Raw genomic sequence first — 13162 nt, 5'->3', positions numbered from 1 at the left:
AAAATTCTTAGAGGTAAACGAGAACAAAGAAACATCGTATCAAAATCTCTGGGACACTATGAAAGCCGTACTTAGAGGAAGATTTATTTCATGGAGCACATTTAATAAAAGAAGTAAAACTCAAAAAATAAATGAACTAACACTACAGCTCAAAGCCCTAGAAAAAGAAGAACAGACCAACACCAGAAGTAGTAGAAGACAGGAAATAGTTAAACTCAGAGCTGAAATCAACGAAATTGAAACGAAAGAAACAATACAAAAAATTGACAAAATAAATAGTTGGTTCTTCGAAAAAATAAACAAAATTGATAAACCTTTAGCCACACTAACAAAGAGAAGACGAGAGAAAACCCAAATCACCAAAATTCGGAATGAACAAGGAAGTATCACAACAGACACGACTGAAATACAAAACATAATTAGAAGCTATTTTGAAAATCTATATTCCAACAAAATAGAAAATTTCGAAGATATCAACAAGTTTCTAGAGACCTATGAATTGCCTAAACTAAACGAGGAGGACATGCACAATTTAAATAGACCAATTTCAAGTAATGAAATAGAAGAAGTCATCAAAAGCCTACCAACAAAGAAAAGTCCAGGACCAGATGGGTTCTCAGTCGAGTTCTACAAAACCTTTAAAGAAGAGCTCATTCCAATACTTTTCAAAGTATTCCATGAAATAGAAGAGGAGGGAACCCTCCCAAACTCATTCTACGAAGCCAATATCACCCTGATACCTAAACCAGACAGAGACGCATCGAGGAAAGAAAATTTCAGACCAATTTCCTTAATGAACATCGACGCAAAAATTCTCAACAAAATTTTAGCAAATCGCATACAAAAATGTATTAAAAAGATAGTGCATCATGATCAAGTGGGTTTCATCCCAGGGATGCAAGGTTGGTTCAACATCAGGAAATCAATAAATGTAATTCACCATATCAACAGACTTAAAGTCAAGAATCACATGATTATTTCAATAGATGCAGAAAAAGCATTTGATAAAATACAGCACCCCTTCATGCTCAAAACACTAGAAAAAATAGGGATAGTGGGAACGTTCCTTAACATTGTAAAGGCCATCTATGCTAAGCCCATGGCTAATATTATTCTTAATGGTGAAAAACTGAAAGCATTCCCCCTAAAATCTGGAACAAGGCAGGGATGCCCTCTCTCACCACTCCTATTCAATATCGTCCTTGAAACTCTAGCCAGAGCAATTAGACAGACCAAAGAAATTAAAGGGATACGAATTGGAAAAGAAGAACTCAAACTATCCCTATTTGCTGATGATATGATTATATACTTAGAGGAACCAGGAAATTCCACCAGAAAACTCTTAGAACTCATAAGTGAATTCAGTAAAGTAGCAGGATACAAGATCAATGCTCATAAATCCAATGCATTTTTATACGTAAGTGATGAATCTTCAGAAAGAGAAGTTAGGAAAACTACTCCATTCACAATAGCCTCAAAAAAAATAAAATACTTGTGAATCAATCTCACAAAAGAGGTGAAAGACCTCTACAATGAGAACTACAGAACACTAAAGAAAGAAATTAAAGAACACCTTAGAAGATGGAAAGATCTCCCATGTTCCTGGATAGGCAGAATTAATATTGTCAAAATGGCCATACTACCAAAGTGCTATACAGATTCAATGCAATTCCAATTAAAATCCCAATGACGTACCTTGCAGAAATAGAGCAAGCAATTATGAAATTCATCTGGAAGAATAAGAAACCCAGAATTGCTAAAGCAATCCTTCACAGGAAAAATGAAGCAGGGGGTATTGCAATACCTGAACTTCAACTTTACTACAAAGCAATAGTAACAAAAACGGCATGGTATTGGTACCAAAATAGACAGGTAGATCAATGGTACAGAATAGAGGCCACGGACACAAACCCAAACAAATATAATTTCCTCATACTAGACAAAGGGGCCAAAAATATGCAATGGAGAAAAGATAGCCTCTTCAATAAATGGTGCTGGGAAAATTGGAAATCCATATGCAACAAAATGAAAATAAACCCATATCTCTCACCGTGCACTAAACTAAACTCAAAATGGATTAAGGACCTCGGAATCAGACCAGAGACCCTGCATCTTATAGAAGAAAATGTAGGTCCAGATCTTCAACTTGTCGGCTTAGGACCAGACTTTCTCAACAGGACTCCCATAGCACAAGAAATAAAAGTAAGAATCAACAACTGGGATAGATTCAAACTAAAAAGCTTTCTCTCAGCAAAGGAAACTATCAGCAATGTGAAGAAAGAGCCTACAGAGTGGGAGAAAATCTTTGCCAATCATACTTCAGATAGAGCACTAATCTCCAGAATCTATAAAGAACTCAAAAAACTCAACACCAAGACTACAAATAATCCAATCGACAAATGGTCTAAGGAAATGAACAGACACTTCACAGAAGAAGACCTACAAACAATCAACAAACATATGGAAAAATGTTCAACATCTCTAGTAATAAAAGAAATGCAAATCAAAACCACCCTAAGATTCCATCTCACCCCAATCAGAATGGCGATTATCAAGAACACAAGCAACAACAGGTGTTGGCGAGGATGTGGGGAAAAAGGTACACTTATACATTGCTGGTGGGGCTGCAAATTAGTGCAACCACTCTGGAAGGCAGTATGGAGATTCCTTAAAAAACTTGGAATGGAACTACCATTTGACCCAGCTATCCCACTCCTTGGCCTATACCCAAAGGACTTAAAATCAGCATACTACAGAGATACAGCCACATCAATGTTCATTGCTGCTCAATTCACCATAGCCAGATTGTGGAACCAACCTAGATGCCCTTCAGTTGATGAATGGATAAAGAAACTGTGGCATATATATACAATGGAATATTACTCAGCCATAAAGAATGATAAAATTATGGCATTTGCAAGCAAATGGACGAAATTGGAGAATATCATGCTAAGTGAGATAAGCCAATCTCAAAAAACCAAAGGAAGAATGATCTCGCTGATAAGTGGATGATGATACATAATGGGGTGTGGGAGGGGTTAGTTTTAGGGTTAGAGTGAGGGTTAGGGAGGGGGGCAAGAATGGGGGAAGGAAGGACTGTATAGAGGGAAAAGAGGGATGGGAGGGGTGGGGGGAAGGGGAAAATAATAACAGAATGAATCAACCAACATCACCCTATGTAAACGTATGATTACACAAATGGTATGCCTTTACTCTATGTACAAACAGAGAAAGAACATGTATCCCATTTGTTCACAATAAAAAATAAAAAAATAAATAAAATAAAAAAAAAAAAAAGAAATAGTGAAAACAAATACAAAATTTATTTTCCATTGCTATTAATATTTAATTCTGATCTTTTGTTGTGAGGATGGTGAATATAGGCACTATTGAGGTCCAAGGACTATGAAGGACTTCATCAACTTTATAAGTGGAAAAGAGTGGAAGAATATTGAACCTGTTTTATTGAGGTTTGGTCCAGGTTCTGTTCTGTAAGTGTGAGGGATTTTTGTCTTATTTACTTTCCAATTAATTGGAAGAGATAATTATATTTTTATTTCATATAAATAAATACATGTCAACAGTTTGTTTCTTGGACACTTAAGGCATATTTGGATTTATTATGTGTTTGGTATTTTTAGTTAGATCTTATAAATCAAACACATAACCTTGATACTTATTAAGTTATGTGAGGCCATTCTGTAGATTTAAGCTTAGTGCCTTTTTAGGAATATTTTAGATGTTTAGAGTTGAACATATGTGTCATTAAAAACTTTATAGTGCCCTAAAGAATGAAGAGTGTAATGGGCATGTGGTAATTTGAGAGACTCAAACATTATCTACATATATTACCTTTAAACTCTTTGATGTACAGTGATTAATTATGTGTGATTATTCTGCCCATCTAACTTGTATGGATAATGTGTCTGCACAATATCTAATGGTATGATTAATCCCTGAGCTTAAATTTAGTTAGAAGACAGGTATTTTTTTATACCAGTTAGGATTGTGAATGGCAAGCCTATTATCTGCTACACAGTTGGAGTGCAAGGCCTCAGTGGTCATTCAAGAGACTTTTGGGAAAATGGTAAGTTTCATGGAGGTTATCATGTTCTCATCTTATTCTAGTCTCCTCACCATACTTGCCCTTGGGAGATGGGGTGTGTATCACCAATTATCAGAGAAAAGTGCTTTGGATTCTGGGAGTGGGAGAAAGATCAGCTCTAAGCAGTAGTTTGTAATTGAAGTGTACCTTTTCTTTTGTGTCTCCAGATTATTCTTTAAATATCAGAACTTCTCATTGAACCATCATGTCCAGTGCAGTGATGGACCCTAGTATTCCTGATATAGTTTAATTAGTGCAGACAATAGTGAAGCCACACAGAAGTTTAAGTTTCTTATTGCTATTCCTACTTGTCTTTTTGATGTTGTTGCCATACTGGGGATTGAGCCCAGGAATTCTCTGCCATTAAGCTACATCCACAACAAATTTTATTTTATTTCTTTATTTTGTGGGGGTACTGGTAAATGATCTCAGTGGGCACTCAACCACTGAGCCACATCCCCAGGCCTGTTTTGTATTTTATTTGGAGACAGGGTCCCACTGAGTTGCTTGGCACCTTGTTTTTGCTGCACCTGGCTTTGAACTCACATTCCTCCTGCCTCAGCCTCCAGAGCCATTGGAATTATAGGCATGCACCACCACACCCACCTGATTTTACTTTCATTTTGAGATTGGTACTTGCTAAGTTGCTGAGGCTGGCCTCAAATTTTTGTCCCTTCTGTCTTGGCCTCCCAAGTGGCTGGGATTATAGGCCTGCACCACTATACCCAGGTGCACACTTGGCCTGCTAAACAACAAAGGCAATGTGATTAAGCTAGTTTTCAATGTTGATCTTAAAATGTAACTGATTTTTGTTTTTTAATATTTTAAGTGAATCTTAACCTTTTTTGTGTTAGAAAAGGCAGTAGCTTGTAAGTTTCTGTGAAATCCTAAAGGCAGCAGGCTGTACCTTTTCTATTGGGAGACTGTGTAGAGGGGGCATGGCATGTGTAAGCTTTGCAGATTCATCCACCCCATCATTTTTCATTGGATTAAGCCATCTTTTCACTTTGCATGAAAAAACCCTTGGGAACACCAACTTCTAATTCTTGCTAAAGGTGATATTGTTTGAAACACACAAACCCTTCTTTATGAAGCATGCTTTTTTAACTGCCCCTTTAAATTACCTGCACTTAATTTCATAACAATAATTATTTTTACTTATGATTTATTTCCTATGTAGTCATTTATACATCATTGCAAATTTTCAAATTGTGCTATTATAAATTTTAATTTTTTTTTAGGCCAAGCATCTTTATTTCCATTTATTTCATGGTAAGTTCACAATAACAACAAAAGCACTTAAAACAATATTTCACCATCACGGTGGGTGATATACCCCTGTAATCCCAGCAACTTGGAAGACTGAGGTGGGAGGATCACAAGTTCAAAACCTGCCTCAGCAACCCAGCAAGGCCGTAAGCAATTTTCAAAACCTGTCTCAAAATTTTTTTCATTACTTTTTTTCTTTTTTTATTGTAAACAAATGGGATACATGTTGTTTCTCTGTTTGTACATGGAGTAAAGACATACCATTTGTATAATCATAAATTTACATAGGGTAATGTTGTTTGATTCATTCTGTTATTTTTCCCCTTCCCCCCACACCTCCCAACCCTCTTTTCCCTCTATACAGTCCTACCTTCCTCCATTCTTGCCCCCTCCCTAACCCAAACCCTAACTCTAACCCTAACTCTAACACTAACCCCTCCCACCCCCCATTATGTGACCTCATCCGATTATCAGCGAGATCATTCGTCCTTTGGTTTTTTGAGATTGGCTTATCTCACTTAGCATGATATTCTCCAAATTCATCCATTTGCCTGCAAATGCCATAATTTTATCATTCTTTATGGCTGAGTAATATTCCATTGTGTGTATATATATATATATATATATATATATACCTCACAGATTCTTTATCCATTCATCAATTGAAGGGACATTAGGTTGGTTCCACAATCTGGCTATTGTGAATTGAGCTACTATGATCATCAATGTGGCTGTATCTCTGTAGTATGCTGATTTTAAGTCCTTTGGGTATAGGCCTAAGAAGTGGGATAGCTGGGTCAAATGGTGGTTCCATTCCAAGCTTTCTGAGGAATCTCCATACTGCTTTCCAGAGTGACTGCACTAATTTGCAACCCCACCAGCAATGTATGAGTGTACCTTTTTCCCCACATCCTAGCCAACACCTATTGTTCCTTGTTTCTTGATAATCACCATTCTAATTGGGGTGAGATGGAACCTTAGGGTAGTTTTGATTTGCATTTCTCTTATTACTAGAGATGTTGAACATTTTTTCATATATCTGTTGATTGCTTGTACTTCTTCTGTGAAGTGTCTGTTCATTTCCTTAGCCTATTTGTTGATTGGATTATTTGTATTCTTGCTGTAGAGTTTTTTGAGTTCTTTACATATTCTGGAAATTCGTGCTCTATCTGAAGTATGAGTGGCAAAGATTTTCTCCCACTCTGTAGGCTCTCTCTTCACATTACTGATAGTTTCCTTTGCTGAGAGAAAACTTTTTAGATTGAATCAATCCCAGTTGTTGATTCTTGCTTTTATTTCTTGTGTTATGGAAGTCCTGTTAAGGATGTCTGATTCTAAGTGAACATGTTGAAGATTTGGACCTACTTGTTCTTCTATAAGATGAAGGGTCTCTGGTCTGATTCTGAGGTCCTTGATACATTTTGAGTTGATTTTTGTGCAGGGTGAGAGATAGGGTTTTAATTTCATTCTGTTGCATATGGTTTTCCAGTTTTCCCAGCATCATTTGTTGAAGAGGCTATCTTTTCTCCATTGCATATTTTTGGCCCCTTTGTGTAGTATGAGAAAATTGTATTTATTTGGGTTTGTGTCCATGTCCTCTATTCTGTACCATTGATCTACCTGTCTATTTTGGTACCAATACCATGCTATTTTTGTTACTATTGCTTTGTAGTAGAGTTGAAGATCTGGTATTGTGATACCCCCTGCTTTACTCTTTCTGCTAAGGATTGCTTTAGCTCTTCTGGGTTTCTTATTCTTCCAGATGAATTTCATAATTGCTTGTTCTATTTCTGTAAGGTACATCATTGGGATTTTAATTGGAGTTGCACTGAATCTGTATAGCACTTTTGGTAGTATGGCCATTTTGACAATATTAATTCTGCCTATCCAAGAACATGGGGGATCTTTCCATGTTTAACAAAATAGGAAAGGAAATTTTGTTTTGGAGGTGCTGGGGGTAAAATCCAGGGCCTTGTTCATTCTGGGCAAGTAATCTGTCACTTTGTTACATCCCTAACAAGAGAGAAGTGATTTTATTTGGCAAGAGTCCTATTAAAAAGTGTTACAAATTGTTTCTTCAGGCTCCCTTCTATGCTTTTTTTTTTTTGGAGGATTTTAAGGGTGAATAAGACTTGCCATTTCCAACTGATTTCATAGAGTTCATAGCCAGTTTGTCAGTAGTTGGTCAGTATTTTGAGGAATCATCAGATGAAAGTTATAAGTGAATATTGAACTGTAAGCAGAGGTGCATGCCTGTAATCCCAGCTACTTGTGAGGCTAAGACAGGAGTATCACAGATTTGGGACCAGACTTGGTAATTTAGTGAGACCCTGTCTCAAAAGAAAAAGGGATGGGGGATGTAGCACAGCAGTAGAGTACTTATTACCTAGGATATGCAAGACACTGCCTTTAATCCTGAGTATGGGGGGTAGGAAAGAAAAGAAAAAGTGACCATTGAAAACTGTAAAAAGAAAGAGTACTTTATTTATGTGATGATCCAGTGATGACAACCTTTCAGAAACTTAGATTTTATGAGCAAACCTTATTACAGTCATGAAATGAGTGAGTGATAACTTTTCTTAATAGTAGCAATAATATCCATTGTTGGGTGAAATTATGGACTAGAAAATAGAAAATATAGACAATGCTGTGTATCTTACTCAGTTTTTAAATCATCTTTTTTATTTTAGGATGAGTAGTATGTCAACACACTTTCAGCTGTCTGTGAACATAAGGTTATGGATTAAAAGTTTTCTATCTGTATCATTTTTTTAAAGAAACCATTTTTCATTTATTTTTTGCCTTTTGATTTCAGACTTGCTACAACTATTATATTCAAAACCTTGGATTACTCCTTTGGGGATCATACATATTTTTGCTTTAGCAACTCTGCTTTCAGGATTGTCATTAGGAATTCTGAGTACTTAGTTTTTAGAGCACTAAAAATATTTTAAAATAATAAATTGCATCAGTTGTATTATATGTAATGATTCTGTTTATTTTTACAGTGTATGATATTTGTAGCAAATTGCCTTTGTCCTTCAAAAAGGCACAACTACAGTCATACCTTTTAAGTAAGTATATTTTAAAATGTTTTTGTTTCTGGAGATTTATTTGTTTTTTTGCTGTGTGAATCTGAGGCCTAGTACATGCTAATAAACAAGCTTTTTACCACTGAGCTAAATCCCCAACCCTGAAGTGTTTATATTTTATTCACTCATAATTCCCTTCATTTCTGTAAACACAGTTACACACTTGGTAGGTTCCTCTTCTGCTTTGGTTCCTAAGTTTGGAGTGGTGGCCTCTATCAGTTGTATAAATGAATGGGGAGATGTGTACATCATGTAAAAATGGTAGCCCAGTGAATTTTGGAATATTGTTATTTTCTTGACTCAGAGAATTTCAACATTGCATTTAGCTTGTAGCTATTTAATAACATTGATCTGATGTCAGTGTGTTTGCATACTTCATGTTATTCATGAATCTGTTTCAGTATACTTGAGTCAAAATTTTAATTTTTAGGTGAATATACTCTACTCTTAAAGTCATTCACTGTGATAGCCATATTTGAAGTTTATTCTTTGTTCCAGCCAATTTTCATTCTTTTGGTAGAATATTGGGGAAATTCATTTCCTGTAGCTGATCTGGATTGGTATTGACCTGATCTGAACTGTAAAATAAATTTATATAATTCAAAATATTTATTTCTGCTGCCTGTTTTAATACAAGTACTTCCCCATGTTGTATTTTTGATCTTGGAAAATTGTGCTGGTGGTAGAAACCCTCATACTTTCAGTTACTATGGAACTTGGACTTTTATCTATTGGCTTTTCAGCAATTTTGCAGTTGACTGCTTAGGTGAAATGGTTTCCATTTTTTAGCTGAGAAAGCTAAGATTTAGAGAGATGAGGGATTTCCCCAAAGTCACACAGAAATTGCAGAGCAGAGTGTAAACCTAAATCAAAAACACATGACAATCATGATATTTCCTATATTTTGCTGCCCTTCTTAAGATTTATTGAGGTCAAAACTCCTGAAATAAAATCAGTGAATATTTCATTTACAGTGTACCTATCCTTCCCAGATAGTTGTGTTGATAGTGAAAGGGGCAGTTATGAGGTAAGTAATAATTCTGTCCTCCAGGGGCTACTGACCTGAAGGAAAAAAAAATTAAACACAGATTGTTTAAGAGATAAATTTATTATCAGGTGTAAGATTTTTGCAGTGATATGAAAATAATTCTTTCACCAACTCTTAAGTTGTGAATAAAAAATAAAATTTGATTTAGCAAGTACAAAAATAACTATATAGAAATACTTTTTATTATTAATTTGATTGATTCCTATTCTGTACTTTTCCTCTAAGTTCTGAAGCTGTCAGAAAATTTGTAGATGGATAGGGTTCAACTGACCATAGATATCAAACAGTCATGATGAATCACACTATATAGACTGAATCATTTTGGGGGCAATTGCCAGATTCTCCATCAAAGTCATCTGCTGAGAGGGTACTCTGGGAGTCTGCATAGATTAATTTCTTTATCTAGTAACATAGGTATTGGAGTCAGAGATGTCTTCCAATTGGAGCAAACTTGAATGTGTATTGTACTTGCCAGGAGAACTTGTTTGCAACAGATTGCTGGTCCCTGCCCTGGGTTTTGGAATCAGGTTCTGTGATGAGGCTGGGAATTTGCATTTCTGAGAAATTCTAGGTGAAGTTATTGCTGCTGGTCTGAAGACTGCTCTTTGAATAATACTGTCTTGGACAAAATGGTTACCAATAGAAAGCTGTATAGGTCTCTGCCCATAAAATTAGGTGTTGACATATAAATGCTTTAAAAATAGTAACTCTGATAGGTTTCCCTCTATGGAATAAACTGTGGGATTTATTCATTGTATACATAGAAGGATGTAAGTTCTCAAAAGAGGAGGTTGGAACAGTGAATAGGTATAATTTTAGAAATTTTCTGAAATGAACAAAAAGAAATGGCAGAGATAATACTGTACATCTTTTTGCAAGTTACAAGAAAATTAATTTTTTTAGAAATTTTAAAAATGACAGCTAATTCATGTGAAACTACTTAAGTTTTTCTCTTCTCTACTGATGTCCACAGTAAAAAGTTACTAGAAAAGACTATACCTTGTAATAACTTAATTTGGATAGATTGAAAAACATAAAGTAATAGTTTTTCTAAATGTATTTCTAAAAGATAGGTCTGTAACACTCACATTATTCTAATGATGCATAATAAGTTCTTAGTATGCACTCTGCATATTCTTAGGCAATTTGTTTTTCTTTAGTGACATAATTGATAGATAACTAATCTAATCTTTAATGTGATGATACCTCTTCTGGAGCATACCACATGTTTTGAGTTTTTTCCCTTATAAGTGTATGAGTTATTTAGGAAAAAAAAAACAACTCAGTCTACCTTTTGATCATATAGTGAGAAGTCTGAGGACAGAATCAAGGAGATCCTTAGGACCCAGATGATTTTATTAAGATGCCTGTGTTTCTTAATACCTCAGGTCTCCTTACCTTGTTGCAGTCTCAGCTCTGAGTGATTCTTTGTTCACAAGATAATCAAAGAAAGCCATCACTCACAGGGAGGAAGAAGGAAATCCACTTTCTTCTTATACTCCCCTAACTTTGAGAGAAGTCCCAGTGCATTCCACTTGTACAGGACTCACTTCAAAGATTTACTTTAAACCATGGTTTCCCAAGCTTGACTTTATTGCCCATTTTGAGCAGATGATTTTTAATTGTATGAACTACCTTTTGTATATTGTTGGATGCTCAAAGGTATCTCAGTAGTTGCTAGTAGCACTGCCCAGCTCCCCCACGAGATGTAACCCCCCCAGATATCACCAGACATTGCACAGTGTTTGTTGGGGGACAGTATCATTCTAGGTGGAAAACCACTGTTGTAAACTGTAATATTCACTGGAACCATGGGAATGTGTCATGCATGGGTTCTTTTGACCCAGTATAGAGAGGGATGCCATGCAGACCAAACATTAAGTTGTCTATGACTGGAAAATTCTTCTCATATTTTGCCCTACTTATTAATGCTCCCCCCAGTTCTGAGTTGCCTAGGATTCTAAACAGTCTAGAATTAGTGAGCATAGTAAAACTCATGGGCCCAATTTCCTTTCAGAAACATGGTATGCTCTGAGCTTAAGTTAATTAGCAATTGGCCCTGTAACAAATATAATGTGTGTATGTGCACATGCTTAAATATTCATTGAACTGTACACTTAATATGTTTTACTTTATGTAAATTTTATTGTTAGTAATTTACCTTAATAAGATGGTGAAGCGAAAGCACATTTATGAGACTAGAAAAAATGAACAAGAGTATGATTTTTAACTGTACACATTGTGATTTCATTCTTCCTGGGAACTGAAACAGGATAGCATTGAAGTTTTAGTATACTTGTAGAACAAAATATTAATAGGAAATTAATGTAAGATTTGCTTAATGCAGTATACTTTCTTAAATTTTCCATATTCACAGCATTAATGCTTATTGATTAATTAAAGTTCAGTTTATAGATAGGTAGGTAATTAGAATGAGTTTGGCAAGTAAAATAGATCTTCCTACCAGTTTTTATAATCTTCACTGTTTTCTTAATAATTTATTCCTTTTGGACATCCAAACAAAATTAAATGTTAAGGCAGTCATAGACATATGAATCATAGTATCTTGATTTGAATCTAAAACAAATCTGTATCAACAACAACATATTTATGGTCCTTGTCTTTAAGAAAAATCATTACCAGAATTTTTTCAACCTTAGTAAAAAGTGGAGGAGGAACAAGAGGCAGGTGAAGAAGATGTTTCAGAAGAGGAAGCTGAAAGTAAAGATGGAGCAAAGACTTCACAGAATGCCATGAGACATCGCTCTGTGGATCCATGGTTGTCCATTGATAAATCCTATTAATTTTTATGGATACCTTAATATCATGATTTTAACAAAAACTTGAAGGTTTATCATTAGTTTTCTGTGAACTGTGATTTACATATTACAGGGTTTGATGTAGATTGTTGGATTGCACAGTTTTCATTAAGAAAATTAAAGCGGGTATAAAAGTCTGTAATATGATTTAAGAACATTGTGGTGGTTTAAACAATGTTTAATTTTGGAATATCTCATGGCAAGCAATGAGATTTGTATGTTTGTTTACTAATAACCTGTTTCATGTCTGAATTGAAAAAAATTACATTTCCCAAGGATTGCATTATTGGGGAATTTAAGATTAGAGAAAAAGATTTCTCATTTGATATGATTTTTCTCAGTTTCACTGTGTGAAATAAAGAATATATTTCCCATAAATGGAAACTTTTTGCCCATTGTCTTGAGAAATGCATATTTTAGTGATAACTGTGGTCTTTTAGGGATATAGTTCACAATTTCTTCATATTTTAAAAATCATGCGAGTAATAAAAACTACCTTGCTTTAATTGTAGTTTTCTGCACATCATATACATAATATGGTACTGGTTGAGGAAGGTTTTATAAATGTAGGTGTTCTCTTGATTCCTTTAATGGTTAATTTCTTTTTTTTGTTCTCTTTTTGGTGTGTTGTTGTATTTTTAAATTTGCCATGCATAATATTTCTCAAATTGAGTGGTATAAACAGTATCAGTCACTCAGTCTAGATTTTACAATATTATTATTGAACCTTGTCTTGAATATTTTGATTTTGTTATTTTTTCTTTTATTTGTTTTTTTGTTTTTATGTGAAGGTGGATAGTCATCATTTTTATTTGACATAGTAAAGCTT

At 35.0% G+C, this 13162-nt stretch overlaps 1 pseudogene; it reads left to right on the top strand.

The window, feature by feature from the left end:
• Positions 1–12402, top strand: part of LOC124973934 (thioredoxin-related transmembrane protein 1-like) — a 27837-nt pseudogene extending 15435 nt beyond the window's left edge.
• Positions 12403–13162: the final 760 nt, after the last annotated feature.

Source organism: Sciurus carolinensis, unplaced genomic scaffold (genome assembly GCF_902686445.1).
Source record: "Sciurus carolinensis unplaced genomic scaffold, mSciCar1.2, whole genome shotgun sequence".
Classification (NCBI taxonomy): domain Eukaryota; kingdom Metazoa; phylum Chordata; class Mammalia; order Rodentia; family Sciuridae; genus Sciurus; species Sciurus carolinensis.
This window is presented reverse-complemented; position numbering and strand designations above follow the sequence as displayed.